Source organism: Leucopleurus acutus (assembly GCF_964270905.1).
Source record: "Leucopleurus acutus genome assembly, chromosome: 7".
Lineage (NCBI taxonomy): Eukaryota > Metazoa > Chordata > Mammalia > Artiodactyla > Delphinidae > Leucopleurus > Leucopleurus acutus.
The window spans coordinates 113,160,811-113,179,278 of record NC_139150.1 but is presented as its reverse complement, the minus strand read 5'-3'; the positions used below and the strand labels follow the sequence as shown (position 1 = coordinate 113,179,278).

Genomic DNA, 18,468 nt, shown 5'->3' with positions numbered 1-18,468 from the left:
GTTTTCATTTCCATTTCTCTAGGAGGTGGGTCGAAAGGATCTTGCTGTGATTTATGTCATAGAGTGTTCTGCCTCTGTTTTCCTCTAAGAGTTTGATAGTGTCTGGCCTTTCATTTAGGTCTCTAACCCATTCTGAGCTTCTTTTTGTGTATGGTGTTCGGGAGTGTTTAATTTCATGCTTTTACATGTAGCTGTCCACTTTTCCCAGCACCGCTTACTGAAGAGGCTGTCCTTTGAGATTACTTTTAAATTCCCATTTATTTATTTACACTTGATGCCTTTCTAGTGCCTGGCTGCTCTGGAGACTCACCAGGTATAAGTGGTGAAAGCAGAGGCTCACGGGTGTGAGTGATGACCTGGTGTGCTTCTCCGCGTCCACCACACCACCTGGTGAATCCAAGGCTAGTGGTCCAGGCGTCCCTTCCTCTGGCAGGATGGGTCCCAACCTAGGTCTATTTCTGTACCACATATAAAATATATGTGCTATATTTCAAATTCCTGCACATGTACAACAATCATCTAAACCAGAGGTTGGCAAACCTTTTCTATAGAGGACCTGAGAGTCAATTTTTTGTTTGTGAGTCATATGATCTCAACTGTGCGTGAAGGCAGACAGACAGATGAGATGGTAATCAGGCAACAGCAAGTGTGTGGATGAATGACCAATCAGAAATCAAGGTTTGGATTCTGGGCTTTTCCAAGCTAGCTGTGTGACTCTGAGCCACTTACTTAACCTCTCTGGATGAGGCTTCACGTAGGACTCATTCCAAGGTATCTACATTTCAAGAGGACACCTAAAGAAGGCAACATCATAACTCAATTTTCAGTGGAGCCAAACGGCACACAGATGAAGGAGTTCACAAGAGCATCTCAGATCAAGTCATGTCAGTATCCTCACCTCGTTTATTATGATGCCCATGTGACCATAGCCACACCGAGTGATGTGAAGGGTTCTGTCAATCACATCCCAACTTTTGAAGCCGATAACAGGCTAGAGAGAGTTTTCAGGCCAAGGAGTAAGATTATTTCTTAATCTCATTTAAAATCCTGTCCAGTCAAAGGATGTAAATATACATTTCCTTCCCCTCAGTGCTTCCAAGCTTTACTCAAGAATTAAATACTTGCACACGAAAGTATGTTCAACATCGTTAGTCATCAGAGAAATGCAAATTAAAACCACAATGAGATTTCACCTCACACCTGTCAGAATGACTACACAAGTAACAAAGGTCGGAGAGGGTGTGGAAAAAAGGGAACCCTCCTGCACTGTTGGTGGGAGTATACATTGGTGCAGCCACTGTGGAAAACAGTATGGAGTTTCCTCAAAAAACTAAAAATTGAACTACCATATGACCCAGCAATTCCATTCCTGGGTATATGTCTGAAAAAAACCAGAAACACTTAATCGAAAAGATACATGTACCCCAATGTTCATAGCAGCGTTATTTGTAATTGCCAAGATACGAAAGCAACCCAAGTGCCCATCAACAGACAAATGGATAAAGAAGATATGGTGTATATAAACAATAGAATATCACTCAGCCATAAAAAAGTGTGAAATTTTGCCATTTTCAACAACATGAATGGACTTGGAGGGCATTATGCTAAGTGAAATAAGTCAGAGAAAAACAAATACTGTATGATATCACTTATATGTGGAATCTAAAAAATACAACAAACTAGTCAATATAACAAAAAAGAAACAGACGCAGATATAGAAAACTAGTGATTGCCAGTGGGGAGAGGGAAGCGGGGAGGGGCAAGCTGGTGGTAGGGGATTAAGAGACACAAACTATTATGTATAAAATAAATAAGCTATGAGGATATATTGTACAGTCCAGGGACTATAGTCAATATTTTATAATAACTGTAAATGGAGTATAATCTTTAAAAATTGTGAATCACTATATTGTACCCTGAAACTTATATAATATTGTACATCAACTATATTTCAATTAAAGAAATCCCCCCAAATAAAATTAAGAATTAGCAAACACTCATTTGTTCCATGTTTATATAAAGGAATGGGCAGGCAATTGTTAGAATCATGGCCTTACTGCCTTTAGATTTTACTAATTAAACCAGAATTCACAAAAAATGTCCGCCACATCATGCCGGCCCCAGGGGCTGCATGTGAACAACCCATAGTAACTGCTGTTCTTGGGATGCCCCTTTCCTTTCAGAGCAGGTGAAATGTAGCACAGGTACTCAGGCAAAAGGAAGGAGAAAATGGTGCTTCTGTTGCGCACGTTACCTATTCTTCCCCTGTGGCAACAAATAGTTTAAGAGGAAATGACTACGACATCATCCTTCTATTTAAAAGAAACGTGTACCGGTTTTTCTCAGTGCAGCCGTGGCCAGTCTGGGCATCGCAGTGTCGCGAGGGTCTCCACGGGGGGTGCGATGTGGGGAGTTTAGCGGCAGGAGGGTGGTGACCGTCCACGGGGCTTCCTTCACGCTTTCGCGTAGGGCCGGCCCTGCAGGACACACATGTTCCTTATTTGCAGATTCAAAGGGCATCTTGCTGGAAACAAATTCCGCACCTTGTTCTCCTCCAAACTATTTACACATGAGGAGGGATCATGGTCCATTGGCCAGTTAGCTATCCTTCATTGCCTGGAGGCAGCGGCCTGTGCTCCGGGCTGGGAGCACGGCCCTTTCACGACCTGACCCTCCTCGACTTTTTTTTTTTTTAATTTAATTTAATTTATTTTTTATACAGCAGGTTCTTATTAGCTATCCGTTTTATACATATTAGTGTATATATGTCAATCCCAATCTCCCAATTCATCCCACCACCACCACCCTCCCCCCGCTTTCCCCCCTTGGTGTCCATACGTTTGTTCTCTACGCCTGTGTCTCTATTTCTGCCCTGCTAACTGGTTCATCTGTACCATTTTAAAACTTTTAAAATGTTCTTTTTCTCCACGTGCATCTTGACCTGCAGACGTTCCCAATGGACTCTTGCCCCACGCGCCAATGATGTCCAGTCTGAGTGCCTTTGCACGGGTTCTGCCTTCTCCTTAGATACCCTCGCCCTGGTTCTCTCCTAAGTAAGCACCCCGTCTGCTCAGAGAGCACCGCCTTTGGCGAAGCTCTCTGGCCAGAGACGGGCATTTTCTCCCCACTGCGTGAGGATGGCTGCCGAGGGGTAAATGCTCCTCGGGCATCAGGCTCCCACTAGACTTAGTGCCCCAGCAAGGTCTGTCCTCTTCTTGTGCCTGGCCGAGTGGAGAATTTAATAACTGTGTGCTGGAACGAATGAATGACCATTTTATACAAGAGAAGACAGTTTAGATTTCTAACATTCTGCTTTCATCACATTCATATTACAAATAGGAGTTATTTTTATTTTATCCATGGTTTTTACTTTCTTTTAAAATTTTATTTTTATTGAGGTATAATCGACATATAACATTATATTAGTTTCAGGTGTATGACACAGTGATTTGCTATTTGTATATATGGCTACACGGTCACCACAGTAAGTTACCATCCATCAGCATCCACAGTTATAATATTTTTTTTCTTGTGATGAGAACTTTTACAGTCTACTCTCCCAGCAACTCTCAAGTATGCAACAGAGTATTATTAACTGTAGTCACATGCTGTACTTCCCAGGACTCAGTTATTGTATAACTGCAGGTGCGTCCCTTTTGGCCCCCTTCACCCCCTTCTGCACTGCCCATGCCCCTCCCAACCTCTGGCAACCACCGATCTGTTCTCTGTGCGAACAGGAGTCGTGAGAGGTCAGAGCCCGAGTCTCACTCTGCTCTGCCTTTCTGTGCTCACATAGCGCGTGGTGGCGACACTTAACACATATTTGGTGGTTGAAGGGAGGGGCAAGTGGTCGAGCAGGTGATGGGGTGAAACCTCCACTCATCCCCTCACACCACAAAGGAAACAGAGGAAGCTGTGGGCACCTCAGGCCCACGGATGCAGGTCTGATGAGGTGACAGAAAGGCTAGAGCCATCGCTGCAGAGCTGGCCTGGGTGAGCAGAATAAACATGCCCTCGTGAAGCCCTCAGGACGTCCGGTCATTTATTTAACAAATGTCTACAGAACCACAGTTCCTAATCTGAAACTCGTGAGGCCAGACGTGTTTCAGAATTCAGATTTCTTTCAGATTTTAGGACAGTAATATACCATATAGCATGTAAAAATGGGGTCTAGGGCAACACTGTGGAATAAAGCACCTTAATGTTTCTCCAGAAAAGCGTCTTTACATTTACACCACTTGTGAGATAAACTAAAACAGGCTCATGCAACTCAGGTCAGGTTTTGACTTTGAAAGCGTTCAGGTCAGGTCAGGCTTTGCTGCCAGCTGTGTGTTACCAAACACTTCCTGTTTTCAGAGCTGTTTGGGTTTTCCAATTGTGGATGAGGGATTGCAGAACTATATCCATGATCCTCTGAAACAGACTTTCTCCAGAAGAAGAAACTTAGAAAAGAAGTCAACAAACACACACTCTATCAGTGATTCCCAATGTGGTTTTACCAAACAAAAGTCATCTCAAAGGATCTTATTAAAATTGGAAGAAAAAATGAATTTAACTGTACTTTTTATTAAAAGATAAACCTTGACATCGCATGTATTAGTCTTAACCAATGGCAAAGTAGATCTGATAAGCAGGATAGAGGGTTTCTAAACCCAAAACAGCTGTTCCTTGCAATCTTCACTGTGGGGAAAGTTGGGGCAGGGGTCGGGGGGTGGGGGCAGTGAAGGAACAAGTGGCAGCGGCTAAAATTAGAGGCCGCTCTGCCCCAGGGCCTGGTGATCAAATTTGTACTGTACCTGCAAGGGCTCCAGAATCATCACTTTCTCCTGTTATTTAATGCCGGACATTCCTTTATCTGTGCAGGATGCATTTCTTCACAGCCCTCCCGCCGCCCACCCCCCCCAAAAAAAAGTGGACACAAGGAGCTCTGCCCCGTGTGAAGGTGCAGAACCAAATCCCCTCCACTGCGTTTCAGGCTCACTGCCTGTCCAGATGGCGTCTGCAGTTTTACCACGAGGTGAAACCCTCTTTAAAAGCTGTTCAGAAAAATACATAATATTCCCCCGGTTGTTCTGGTTCCTGAATGTCTTTAAACTGCTCACCTCCATCCCCAACTCCCCTGGCTTTTGCGGGGAAACGGAGATTCTTCGCACCCTACCAAGGCGACCTGCTAGAGGTTCAGAGAGAGGAGGGGCCTGGAACCCGCGCAGATTGCTGCGCTCACCGGGAATGGGCGTGTCTGCCCCTCTGACTGGAGCCCAGTGCTGTGTCCCCACCCTCCCCGGCCTGGGGCCCCCTGCTCACTCCGTGGAGCCAGCCTCAGGGTCCTTCTGCCTTTAATCTCTGCTTTGATCACCATGGACTCACTAACAAAGAGACCTTCAGGCTTGGCCTCGAGAAAATCTGGGACCTTCCACGGAGACAGCATTTTCGTCCTTGTACCACCTGTACACAATCGTCGGCCTCTCTTCCGAGCTTCCTCGTAGGACCAGGCATGGCTGGTCCCCTTGCTTCTGTTCCTGTGGGGTCATGCTCATTGCTTATGTACCAGTGGGGTTACCTGGGCCAAGGCGAGAGAAGGACCCTCCCCTGCTCTCTCTTAGAAGGGGCAACAGGGAACAGGGATCTGCCAGCTGTGTCTAAACACTCAGATAAGGATGCTCAGCACACAGCCCCACCCCTGAGCCTTCCACCTGCCCCGCATTTACAACAGTGGGCATGAGGCTCGTTTTAGGAAAAAGGAAATGGCCATCTGGGTTCACAGTGCTGGGCAGAGGGCAGAGGGCAGAGGGCAGAGGGCAGAGGGGGGGCGCAGAGCGGGAAACTTTACGATTGAAGCATGATCTCCAGTTAAAGGATGAAGAACTTCGCCCTCGCACAGAGGGACGTCAGGGTCAAGCAGGTGGGAGAAGGGCCTGCATGGGGCTGGATGATGCGGACGGAACTGAATGATGCGGACGGAACTGAAGATGTTCATCTGCGTGAGGCTGGCCCCCAGGAGCCTGCATCTCTGTGGGGTCCCGGCAGAGGTCAGCTGCGGAAACGAGCTCAGGCTTTAACCCTTTCCCAGATGGTGTCAGCGTGTATTAAATCCAGACACCATGACTCTCAGGCGTCTTGGCAGCAGAGACATTCGAACATGGCCGTTTGGGAGAAACAGGAGACGGTCACTGATGGAGCCCGTGCTGAGCTGAGCACCTTGCAGGATTCCTCACAACTCCCATCTCTGAGATGAATGCCACCCCCTGACACCAGGGTCACCGAGGCCTGGAGGCTCAGTGCTTGTCCGAGGCTGCAGGGCTGCTAGGAGGTGGCGGCTCAGCCCTGCCACAGTGGCGGTGGTGCAGGGGGTTCTGGACCAGCCTCTCCCCTCCTCCTGCACGAGCCGAAGGGGACAGGAGGCGGCCGCGGCGGGGAGCCGGGAGCACAGTCTGAGTGCCCTTAGCCTGTGTCCACGACAGCCTGATAATAAAATCATGTAGATCAGCGATGATTGAAACTTAAGACCCCCCTGCAGAGTGGGTGGAGACGCACAGGCAACGCAGACCCCTTCTTTGAGGTTTTGTCCATCACCACCGGCTAAGCCATCTGTTTTCCAGAAAAAAAAACAGAGCTGGCGCCGCGGTGGACCCTGGAGGTGCTCGTGAACTCTGACCTCATTTTCCTTTGACTTCTTAAGTCTGAGAGCGTAAACAGCTGGACAAGAGGAACAGGGGCCCCCAGGGAGGACACAGAGCAGTGGGCAGAGGAAGGGGAGCAGAGGTGAGAGCAGAGGCCTCTAGTGGGGAGGTCTGGGGCTCCCACCCTCCTTTGATGTAGATGATCACGCTTCTTCCATTTTATGCAAAATGTCGTAACACTGGAGTTTCAACAGCCTCTTTCAGATAAGACTGCTGCCCCAAAGCCCTTTAGGAATGGAAATTCTGGGGAAACTGAGGACCAGCAGAAACTCAGTAGAGCAGGTTCTATCAAGGCAGCTGGTTGACCTGGGCTGGGGACCCTTCTGCGGCCTGAGGGTGGGAGATGGCTCTGCTCTGGGCGAGGGAAGTGATGGAAACTCTCTGGGAAGGAAATCAAGTTATTGGCCTGATTTTGCTCAAGACGAGAAAACCCGTTCCTTCGTCTTCGTTCTCCCCAAGTTATATACATTTCACAAACGCGGTCTACTCAGGTGTTCCTCACACAATTTTCATAATTTGAGACTGCAATTCTCTTTTGAAGGATTAATGGGTAGCTGATAGGCACTGACCCGGGTCACACGTCCTGTCCGAGGTCAGCCTCGCCCTGTGACGGACAGCAGAGCAGGAGGTGAAGGTGCACGAGCTTTGGCATCAACAGCCTTGGGCTTCGACCTGGGCTCTTCTCCTGTGTCTGCCGTCACTTTCCAAAGCTCTCAGGGGCTCACTGCCTTCATTTCTTGAATGGACACAAAACCTACCTTGCAGAGTGTGATGAAGCTGCAACAAGGTGGCGAGAAGTGCCAGGGTGCTCGGTAAGCAGGAAGCACTGTTGCCGGGGAACAGGTCTCTGCCAGAAGCAGCGCTCGCAGATGGAACAATGACTGGAAGTTGACGGACGCTGTCAGCCTGGAGCTGGACAAAGGGAACAGGGCACGGCTATTCCGAAAACCATTTACCTTTGACGCATCCTCCCTCAGGCCGACTGCCCTTGCTCATCACCTCCACCCCGGCGAATATGGGGATTAGTCTGTCTTTCTCAGCCATTGCTGGTGGCTTGTCTGAAAGGGACTGTGGCCCAGAGCATTCTGAGTGGTCTGGGACTAAGTGTGTCCAGGGAATTCAGCTACAGTGAGAGGTATCCCCCGCTCCCCCAACTTGATTATCTATAAGGAAGGATCCTTTGGAGGCTTTCCCGCTACCTGTCTATTGCTTACTTTTAGTCGTTCTCTCCATCTGTACTCTGTAAGCTTAGCAGGATCAAATGAAGTTTCTCCCCTGACATCTCAAGACTGCAGTGAGATTGTGTCTCTGATGCTACACAGCACATCGCAGCCTCCATGGGCACCAGGACGTTCCATTCTCTCAGACCCAACTTTCTCGCCTCTGTAACACCCGGGAGAAAAATAAAGCCATGCAGGGTGTTCTCACCGATCCTTTCAACGCCTTCCTTTCAACGTTACCTTCTTGGCAGTGTGGCCTCTGCTCTCGGCTCTGGGACCCTCAGGGTTTGATGACCACTGTTCCAACCAAACTGACACCCTCCCAGCGCTTCAGGTATTGAAAGGCACCTGGCTTGTGCTCACTTCAGTTGGAAGAAATACTAGCTCCGTCATGCCCTTTCATCTCAATGGTCAGTAAGCAAACAAATAAAGCCTGGAATGCTGTCTTCATCACTGCTTGCTTGCTTCCTACCGTCAAACGCTGGGGCTGGAACCTCTGTTCCATACACTTGAGACACCCTGAGAACTGCAGTCATGACCATGGAACAAGCCTCCCCCATCACTGGATTGCTAAGCAGGTACAGCCCAAATAAACTGGTTTTAAGTTTGTATCAGCCCTTCAAGCCCATGTTCCATAGGTAATTTACACACAAAAATGACAGGCAGTACCTGTTACATCATCTTCAAAAGCACCCAAATTCCTCGTGTGGATGGGAGTAGATATGAGTTACCACCATGTGTGGCAACTTACCTTAAGCTGAGGGGAGCCGGGGTACCTGGCCTGTGACCGGACGCTGGCATCCTTTCTTGAGCATCGTCCTTGGAAGAGCCTTGTGGAGAAACACAGTTGAGTCACTGGTTTAGCGAGCTTTAATATTTTGAAATTTCGTGAAACTCTTTAGATTATATTACATAAGTATTTATGTTACATTAAACATTGACTTATTTGAACTATTATTTAAAGTAAAATATTACAGGATCAATATTATTTAAACATATATTAAAAATAAATATTAACATAAATATTATATGTACCTATATTTGCTGCAAAACTTAAATTCTTTTTTCTGTTGGGGAAGTCCTTTTTGAAAATGAGCAGAAGCAGATACCAACAAATAAAAAATATTATTTAAAATAAACAAATGATTTAAATGGTGCATGCTGAAGTGTGAGGGAGCCTGAAAAAATGCACCCTCCCTTCTCAGACCAAGTTCTGAAACGACAGAGGAATGTGAGGAAGAGTAAGGCAGGCGGGAGCTCCAAACATCAGCTGGCCTGTCTGTGAAGAGTGGGCTTCGGAACCCCGAACCCACAGGGACAGACCGGCCACACAGCCTGACCTGCCTCCGAACCTTCCTGCAGGGGCCGCTGCTGAGCCCGAGCTCTCTGGACGGGGGTGGGCGCTGGAGGCCCAGGGCCTCGGAAGTGCCTGGGCTCCACCACAGACCAGGGGTCCCCTCTGTTCTCCACTTAGGAGGAAGCTTCAGAACTGGGGAAAAAGCCACGCCAGCCCGCGGCGATTAACTCCTGAACTTAAGATTTCCATTTATGACGGTTCGTTTATTTATTCCGTCATTATTTATCTGTTCCCTTTAATCCTCTGGTTCCTTTACGAGATGAAATAGTATGTGAAGTTCATCAGATTCTATTTTCAGACTGCCTGGGTTTAAATCCTGGCTCCACTGCTTACTAGCCATGACGTGGGGTAAGTAACATTGCTAAGCCTCGGTTTTCTGTGAAGTGTTTACCTACGTTATGACAATACATGAAAAGCATCGTGCAGTTCTTGGTGCACAGTGGGTGCTCAGTAAGGTCACTGATGGTGTTGCTCAAGTTGTCTGTTTCTAGTCTTCCTGGTGCCCTCATGAACACACAGAGCAGTGCGTCTCAAACGTCAAAGCTCGGACAGCTCACGGTTAGTCTACCTGGAGTGGGGCTAGAGCATCTGTGTGTCTACCACTCCCTACGTGATGCTGACCTGCTGGTTTAGGCACCGCACTTGGAGGTGTGGGACCTGCACGCCTTACACAAGGTGCTGGATAAGGCAGACCCTTCTTAGTTTTCTCTTCTTCAGCTAAAACAAAATTCTTTAATAGAATCAGCGGTCTCTGTCTAACGCTGCTGTCCTCAATATTTTAAAGGGTCAATCCATACCTAACTAGGTGGTAAAAGGCTTTGGGATGGGCTGGACTCAGGTCTGCCCCTAACGTTTGCAGGGTTCAAGGCAAGATTTCAGTTGGAGGCCCATGTGCTGAATGTCCAAAGAGTTAGAAGGTTATAATCAAACAAACGAGCTTAAATAGAATCTGTGCTACTCCCAACAAGCACATGGAAAGATGCTCAACATCACTATTCATTAGGAAAATGCAAATCAAACCCACAGTGGGATACCACCTCATACCCACTAGGAAGATGCTGTCAAAAAACAAAAACAAAACAAACCCCCAGGAAACAGCAAGTGCTGGGGAGGATGTGGCGACACAGGCACCACCGCACACTGCTGGTAGGAATACGAAGCGGTGCAGCTGCTGTGGAAAACAGCAGGGTGACGCCTTAAAAAGAAATTAAAAACAGAGTCATCTGCCGCCGCTGCGCCTTTCACCTCTTCGGGGGCAGGGGCCCGGGCCAGGTTTTACACATCTGCAAGCAGACCGTTCCGGAGCTCTGCCAGCCGACCCCATGGCGTCCTCTCCCACTGTGCCCCTGGGGGCTCACTATGAAACAAGGTGTGTCGTCCTCAGCTACTTGGGAGTCCTCTCTCCGGAGGAGCTGCGGGAGCAACATCTTTCCTCACCCCAACGGGTTCGACAAGATATGGCTTCACAATCTCTGGATCAAGAAATTTTATTAAAAGGTAAAACTGAAATTGAAGAGCTAAAATCCCTGGACGAAGAAATTTCTGAAGCCTTCGCCAGCACAGGCTTCACCCGGCACTCTTTGCCCGTGTTCAGCCCCACAAACCCCGACAGTTCCGCAGAGGACCGCTTGGCCCACCTGGGGAGAAGGCGTCGCAGGAGCCGAGGGCGCCTCTGCGCGGGGCCTTGCAGACGCCCCTCCGCCGGATGCTAAAGCTCTTCAGCCTGGTAGACAGACCCCCGTGAGGACTCCGCGGCGCACAGCAGCGGCAGACAGTTGAGGAAAGGAAGTGAAGGGGCCGCTGCAGGCAAGCAGAGCTGCAGGGAGCACACAGGCCAGGGGCGTACCAGGCACGTCGGGAATGTACACTGGAGATCGCAGTTCACGCCAGCGGCCGGAATAAGACGTGGGTGCCTCCGATCTTGCTACGACCAATGTTCTTGGGGTTGACAAGGTGAGCTCAGGAGCCTTGCAGCGCATCGCTGCGACTCTCCCGGAGGACCACGCCGGGGTTCCTGAGGGCGCGGAGGGGTTGGCCGGGGAGACTGGCCCCGAGGGGTCGGCCGGCCAGACAGCCGGCCCCACGACATCTCTGTCCACGGAACTCGCTGAAAAAGAGGCAGAAGCGGCCGCGTCCGAAGCTGCCGAACGGGAGCAGAGCCCCCGGTGGAGCCCCCAGCAGCCCCGCCGGGCGGGCGGAGAGCAGGCGGCCCGCGGGCGGGGCCCTGTCCGGTGGCCACGACAAAGCTGGCCCGCCGCCCGAGGGCAAGTCCCTCCCGCTCGGCGGAGGGGCAGCTGCCGTTGCCATCTTGGAGGTGGCAGTTGGGGTGGCACTGGCTCTGAGAAGGAAGTAGATTTTTCGGAGAGAGAAGACAAAAAGGCGTAAGGTTTTAGTCGTGTCGACCGGACTGGAGCGACCAGGAGCTGGCTGGACATCCCTTGGACACTCCGGGGTCAGGAGGACTTGGGTCCGCAGGGCAGGGGGCCGACCCACGTGTTAGGGCTTGAGCTGGAGGCTGCGCGCGGTGGTCTGATTGGAGGCCCCGGGCCTGGGCGCCTGTGCCCTGTAGGGTGCGCAGCCTCCGCCCACCAGCCCCGTAGCGCCTTCCCCAGTGGTGACAGCCCCACCCCACGTGTCTCCCCGTGTTGCCAAACGTCCCCCGGGGACAACGTCGTCCCGTGAGAGCCACAGTCTCAGAGCGAGAGGGTCCCCGTGGGGGGGCCTGGGGGGCAGACCCCAGGCAGGAGGGCGTGGCTGTGGGTCCCTCGGCTGCTGGCGCGCTCCTGCCTGGGGTCTCTCAGCTCCTCTGTTCTTCCCGCCCTCAGTCCCGCAGCCCAGGTGCTCTGCCGGGTCTCAGCCGCCTCGCCCCAGGGTGCCCCCAGGCCCTGTGGAGAGGGCTCTCCCAATGCTTCCCGCAGTTCCCCTTGTAAAGATGCTGCCTTTAGTCTTTAAACGTACAAGATGGAAGAGACCCGGGGCCCCTGCCCGTGACCGCGGGGCAAGTTTGTCTCCGCGTTTGGAAGCTGGAGGGTGGCTTAGCTGGCCTATCGAGGTTGCTTCCAGCCCTTTTGTCTGTGGGCGCCCTTGAGCCGACGGGGACTCGCCGGCCGGCAGCGTCTCTCTTGCTGGGCATCGCTGTCCGTGACCTGGACTAGGGTGATTCGCAGGTTCCGGCCTCAGCCTTCTTTCCAGTCAGGCCGCTCCTCGGCGGTCTCTTGCCAGGTGATAACGGTTTCCACACGTGGGCTTACAGGCCAGTGAATCATATCTCTCATTCAGTACACGAAGCCTCCTAAACATCATTGAAGTAAAAAGCAGGAAAGAGAGGCTGCCCTTGAGGTTCTCTAGCTTGGCTTTCAGAATTCCATAACCGAAGCTTACACTGAGCTCATCACGGCCCAAATGCCAGAGTGACAAACCATGATGATCACGGTCAGCATGTGCCCGTGGAGACTCAGCGTAGCCTCATCCACCGACCGCATCCCTCACGGGGGACAGCATCTCTTCATGCCTGAGGTCAGTGTCACTGACGGGACCCATGTGCTTGAGACAGGTCATCTCAGATTATCCTAGTAAATGTAACAGATTACTTTTTAAATCCTGAAATTTGTAATAAAATTACTTTACCTATCCCGATCACCAAAAAACAACAACAGCAAAAAAACCCAGAATGATCATATAATTCAGCAGTTCTGCTTCTGAGTATATACCCAAAAGAATTGAAAGCACAGTCTTGAAGAGATATTTGTACACCCGTGTTTATAGCAGCATCATTTACAATGGCCAAAAGGTGAAAGCAACCTAAGTGTCCGTGGATGGATGAATGGGATAGAAGAATGGATAAACAAAACGTGGTCTCTACATGCAAAGGAATATTATTTGGCCTTAAAAAAGAAAGAAACCTTGTCACATGCTGCAAAAAGGATGAACCTTGTGGACATCATGCAAATTGAAATAAGCCAGCCACAATAAAACAAATACTGTATGAGTCCACTTACCTAAATAAGTCAAATTCATAAGGACAGGAAGAATGGTGCTGGAGGAGGGTAAGGGGGTATTGTTTAATGGTGGCAGGGTTTTAGTCTTGCCAGATGAAAACATTCTAAAGATCTGTTGTATTCAATACAACAATGTGAATGTAAATCAACATAAATGTCCATCGACAGAGGAATGGATGAAGAAGATGTGGTCCATATATACAATGGAATATTACTCAGCCATAAAAAGGTTGAAAGAATGCCATTTGCAGCAACATGGATTGACCTAGAGATGATCATACTGAGTGAAGTAAGTCAAACAGAGAAAGCAAACATCATATGTTATCACTTATCCGTGGAATGTAAAAAAAAAAATGATACAAGTGAACTTACTTACAAAACAGAAACAGACTCACAGACAAAGAAAACAAACTTGTGGTTACCAAAGGGGTGGGCATGGGGGAAGGGATAAAGTCAAACCCACGCTCTTTCCTCTGGGACATGTTTTCTGGTGTGAAGTTCGGGAGAATATCCGATCATGAAGTACTGTCCCGTCATCCAACAGGCTTATCCTCTCCTTGGTGAGACAGGCAGCCAAGTACGTTAGGTTATGAAGAGCACAGATGAAGGATGTTTAATTGCACAAAGTACAGGCTGGACATTTCGCCCGCAAACTCTGCTGGCCACACAGCGCGGTTTTCGCTGCCCAGCAGGGACCTAGCACCTGCAGCCTGGGGCCAAGTCCAGCTGCTCTCCCTTGCTTACCTCCCTCCCAGGGCTGCCCTCTTGTGATAGAGGCAGAGGTGAGTCATCGCACAGGGAGAGCCTGGATCATAAAGCTGAAAGTATGTTCTATCTGGCCCTTGACAGAGAAAGTTTACCAATCCCTGCTGTAGAGCTTAAAAAAAAATGAACCAACATCACAAAAGAACACATGACGAATGAGTACATGGCAGAACAAGCCATTTGCTGTAATGAATGTTTCTAGCTTAGCTATTTACAAGAAGAATAAAATGCTTTAGTTCTTAGAAAGCACCTTATTTCCACTGCATGCTGTTCAAAATATAAATAAATACATATTTTAAGACTGGGGCAAAAACATATAGGTTCTGGATTGGTTGATTGATGGATTGATTCATTTCTCGCTATTGTAAGTGGTGAGTTTTGTTGAAAAGTTAACACCAAAAAACAAAGAGAGCTTTAGCATCCCTCACTCCAAACAGGTCTAGCTGTGATCAAACTGTCAGCCAAACGCAACACAAAGTAGGATATTCACCCCGATAGCTGTAGTTCGCATCTCTTTTACATGCAGGGGATGGATGTTTCACGGATAGACCGTGTTCTCCTGGCTCTTTGTAAATAACGCCCTTCACCACCTGAATACTGCATTCTTCAGCCTGGTAACTGGTTTTCAAATATTTCATGCCATGATTAGCTTGAGTGGAAAAACAGGAAGTAAGGCAGCAGCGTGACACAGCGGCAGTGGCTTGGGGAGCCTGGAGTTCTCATCTCCACTGTGCAGTTCCCTGGCCAAACCAGTTGTTTAATCTCTCTGCCCTCATTTCCTGCAACCCGACTTTGGAGACACACAGTGCGTGTGTAGAGGGGGAGGGCCTCCAAACCGCAGTCCTCCCTAACTTCCCTCTGAAATCCTGCGGTATGTACCTCCCTGCGGCCTGGGGATGCTTACCTGCAGAGTGAACCCAGCTGAGTTAATTATTTCAGCATCTCTTTAGAGCCCGTTCTACAGCCTATCAGCCACTTCCTGGCTGTAAAGGGAGGCATTCGAGGGGTTTGGCTGGGGGTGAAAGGAAAGAGGGAGGCCAGTGTGTGTTGAGAACTCAAATCTCCACCTGGTACAAGCCTCTCGTTCCCAGAAAGAACCTTCAGTCCGATCTGCAAAGGTTGCTCTGCCCAGATGACCAAGCAGAGCTTGGCCCGACCGTCCGGATCACCCAGTACAGCCTTTCTAATCAAACTTATAGCAGACATGACCGGGCAGCTGGAGGCCCAGTGCCTTCCCCTGAGCTGTCTGCTCCACTGAGGGTCTGGAGGCTTCGTTCCCTGAAGTCTGGGCCACCCTCTCGATACCCCCCTTCGGAAGTGCTGTGGTCGCTGTTCTTCACAGCATCAGTCTGGGCTCTGGGCTTTCCCTCCACCGTTGATTCCTAAGCCCCTAGGTTGTTTCTAGTCCTGCCTTTTTCTCAGGCACAAGGGAAACTGGCCTCATTGGCTGGTCCCTGTGGAATCCCGTGGTTTTTTAGTTTTCTCCCAGGAAACCTCTTCGTAAGGCAGAATGTAGTCTGCTCTCCACAGGGGATTATTTGGGAGTTGTTAGCGGAATGTTCTGCGATTCTTATCTATCAGATACTTTATTGATTGCTTTCGTTATCTGTTGCTGAGAGGGGTGTGTAAAATTTCTATGAGACTGTGGATTTGTCAGTTTCTCTTTGTAAACCTGTCAATCTTTGCTTTGAAAAATTTGAACCTATGTCTTAGAGGTACACAGGTCCAGGATTCCATCTTCCTGGTGAAATTTTCCTTTCTAATCATTATGTTATTAATCTCTTCTTTTCTACTAATTTTTTTTTTTTTTAGTCTAAAAGTCTATGTTGTTTAACATTTGCTTGGTATAGCTAGTTTTTTCTCCTTAGGTTTAATTCACTTTGTTTTTGCCGCTATGAAACCACTGTGGTGGCCACAGCAGAGTCCTGAGTGCTCTGCAGTGAGATCAGGTGTGGACCTTGAAGGATCAGGAGACTCCCAATGGGGACACTGAGTCAGAGTGAGAGAGCAGTGCTCTGGAGATGGCATCAGGCAGCTTCACCCGAGGCACCCAGGTGGGCAGCATACCACTGAACAGCTGAGCAGAGGGACGGGGACACTGCGCTCCGGGGGAGGGGTGGGAGGCACAGGCACAGAGGCGCAGCGCCCAACCCCCTTGCCAGGAGGGAGAGGGCTGCTTCCCCCGCAGTCTTGCCTCCAAGAAGTCAGGGATGCCTGGCCCAGGTGATGACACAGGAACGACAGTTGCCACTTCCTGTGAGCGTTCAAATCTTGACCAACGCGCCATGTGGTTCCCAGCAGCCCAGGGTAACTCAGAGGTGGTTTTTGGTCACCTCTTTCATTTCTCTGGAAGAGTGCGACCCTTAGTGCCTCATCCTCAAGAAATGGGCCCAGAAGAAGTCAAGGAAGGAAACGAGAGGGATCTCCTCCAGGAACTTGATCATCACGTCCTTGATCAGATGACCCAGCCTGGGTGTCCAAGACAGTCCCTGCCCCTGTCCTTGTCCTCTGTCTGTCATGAGCACCAGCGGTACCTGCAGCCTTTAGCTTGGCTGATTTCGTGGAGAAGCCTAGTGTATCTTTCTCCATCAGTTTGTCCTTGACCATTCTGGGTTCATATGTTTCTAACTTGTGGCTTTTAGCATATAGCTGATTAAAAAAATCCATATAAAAAGTTCTGACTTCGGACTGCTTCATTTATCCATCATGTCCATATACGACACTGCTGCATCTGGTTTTAGTTGTGCTACTACTGTGTTTTCATTTTGCCACTCCTTTTTCTTTTGGGCAGCTTCTTCCTGCTTCTTTCCTGACTTCTCTTTATTCTTTCTTTTCCCTATTAAGTTCTGATTTTGTACATTCTATTTTTTATGGTATCCTTTAAATTTTTAACATGCATAATTGACATATCAAACTCCAAAGTGATGTCTCTACCATTCTTGAAAACTTATGATGTTTTAATTCTACTTTCCCTGTGCTGTTTTTCACATTTTTCGGGCCCAGCATTTTAGGTGCATCTCCTTTTAACTGTCCTTTCCATTTTTTTTGTTTTTTAAAGAAAATCCTTACCCTCGTTTACTTTATGTTCACCACCTTCCTCACTCACTTCCCTTCCCCTCATTCCTTCCTTCTTGGTTCGGTTTTCTTTGTCTTTCAGTTCTTTCTGTAAGGATCTGTTGTTCTTTGACTTTGTTTCTCTGAAAAGGTTTATTACGCACTCTGACTCTTGAATGCTGTCTTATCTGGGTCCAGAGCATTAGGACTTTGGAGATATCATGCATGTTGCTGATGGCAACTGTCACACCTTTGCAGGTGATCTGGTTTTTTGCTTTGCTTTGTTACTTTTAAGGTTTTCTCTCGATCCATGATGTGCTGTAGTTTCACTTCCATTTGTCTTTTATTTACTTATACGGTACTTAGAGAGCCCTTTAAACCTGAGGACGTATGTCTTTCCTCAATTTGGAGACCTTTTTCTTCTGAAACTCAAAATTAAAAAGAGCTCTCTCTCTCTCTCCATGTACATGTATATATATATCTTTTAAGTTCCATACTCTATTAAACTTTTTCATACCTTTTATAACTTCATTGTTTTGTGCTGAATTCTCGTTGATTTCTGTAAGTCTATGTGAGTCATTTAAGCTCTCCATTGATGTCAGCAATTATACTTTTACAAATCAAACATTAAATAAACGTTAACTGTTACGGTCCTTCAGTAACTTTAGACATACTAATTGCATAGCCTCTCTGGCTGCTCTAAGGGGCTTGGCTTCTGGAGGTGTCAGTTTTCACATGGTCTCATATGCTGACTCTTCCTTACAGCAGACTGCTTCTGTGTGAGGTTTGTGATTTTTTAATGTTTGGCCTATTTTTAGATAGGTTTCTTTTTTATGTGGGAAACTCAAATGCTTTCGGTTTATTGAGCAATTTGAGGTTTGTTTCTGTTGGATCTGCTCGAATTATCACAAATTTTTCTTTTTTTATAAACATCTTTATTGGAGTATAATTGCTTTACAATGCTGTATCACAAACTTTTACATTAATTTTTTAACTGTGGAATCTAGACCTGCCCATGGTACAAGACTGCAGATTTTTACAGCACACGTTTTGTGCTTTTTGTACACACATATATGCACACACACATATGTGTGCGTGTCTCCCAGATTCAAGATTTTGTGGGATATAGAGCCATTTATTCTCTATGTCTACATAGTAGATTTTTTTTTTTTTTTTTTTTTGCAGTACGCTGGTCTCTCACTGTTGTGGCCTCTCCCGTTGCGGAGCACAAGCTCTGGACGCGCAGGCTCAGCGGCCATGGCTCACGGGCCCAGTCGCTCCGCGGCATGTGGGATCTTCCCAGACCGGGGCACGAACCCATGTCCCCTGCAACGGCAGGCGGACTCTCAACCACTGCACCACCAGGGAAGCCCTACATAGTAGATTTTTAGTTT

The 18,468-nt window shown here is 48.4% G+C and overlaps 1 pseudogene across 1 annotated transcript; it reads left to right on the top strand.

Annotated features, from left to right (window-relative positions):
* Nucleotides 1-10,579: 10,579 nt before the first annotated feature.
* Nucleotides 10,580-11,214, top strand: LOC309963886 (bcl-2-like protein 13; annotated as a pseudogene). Its single transcript has 2 exons — nt 10,580-10,997; nt 11,091-11,214. The product of its transcript is annotated as a bcl-2-like protein 13 (transcript).
* Nucleotides 11,215-18,468: the final 7,254 nt, after the last annotated feature.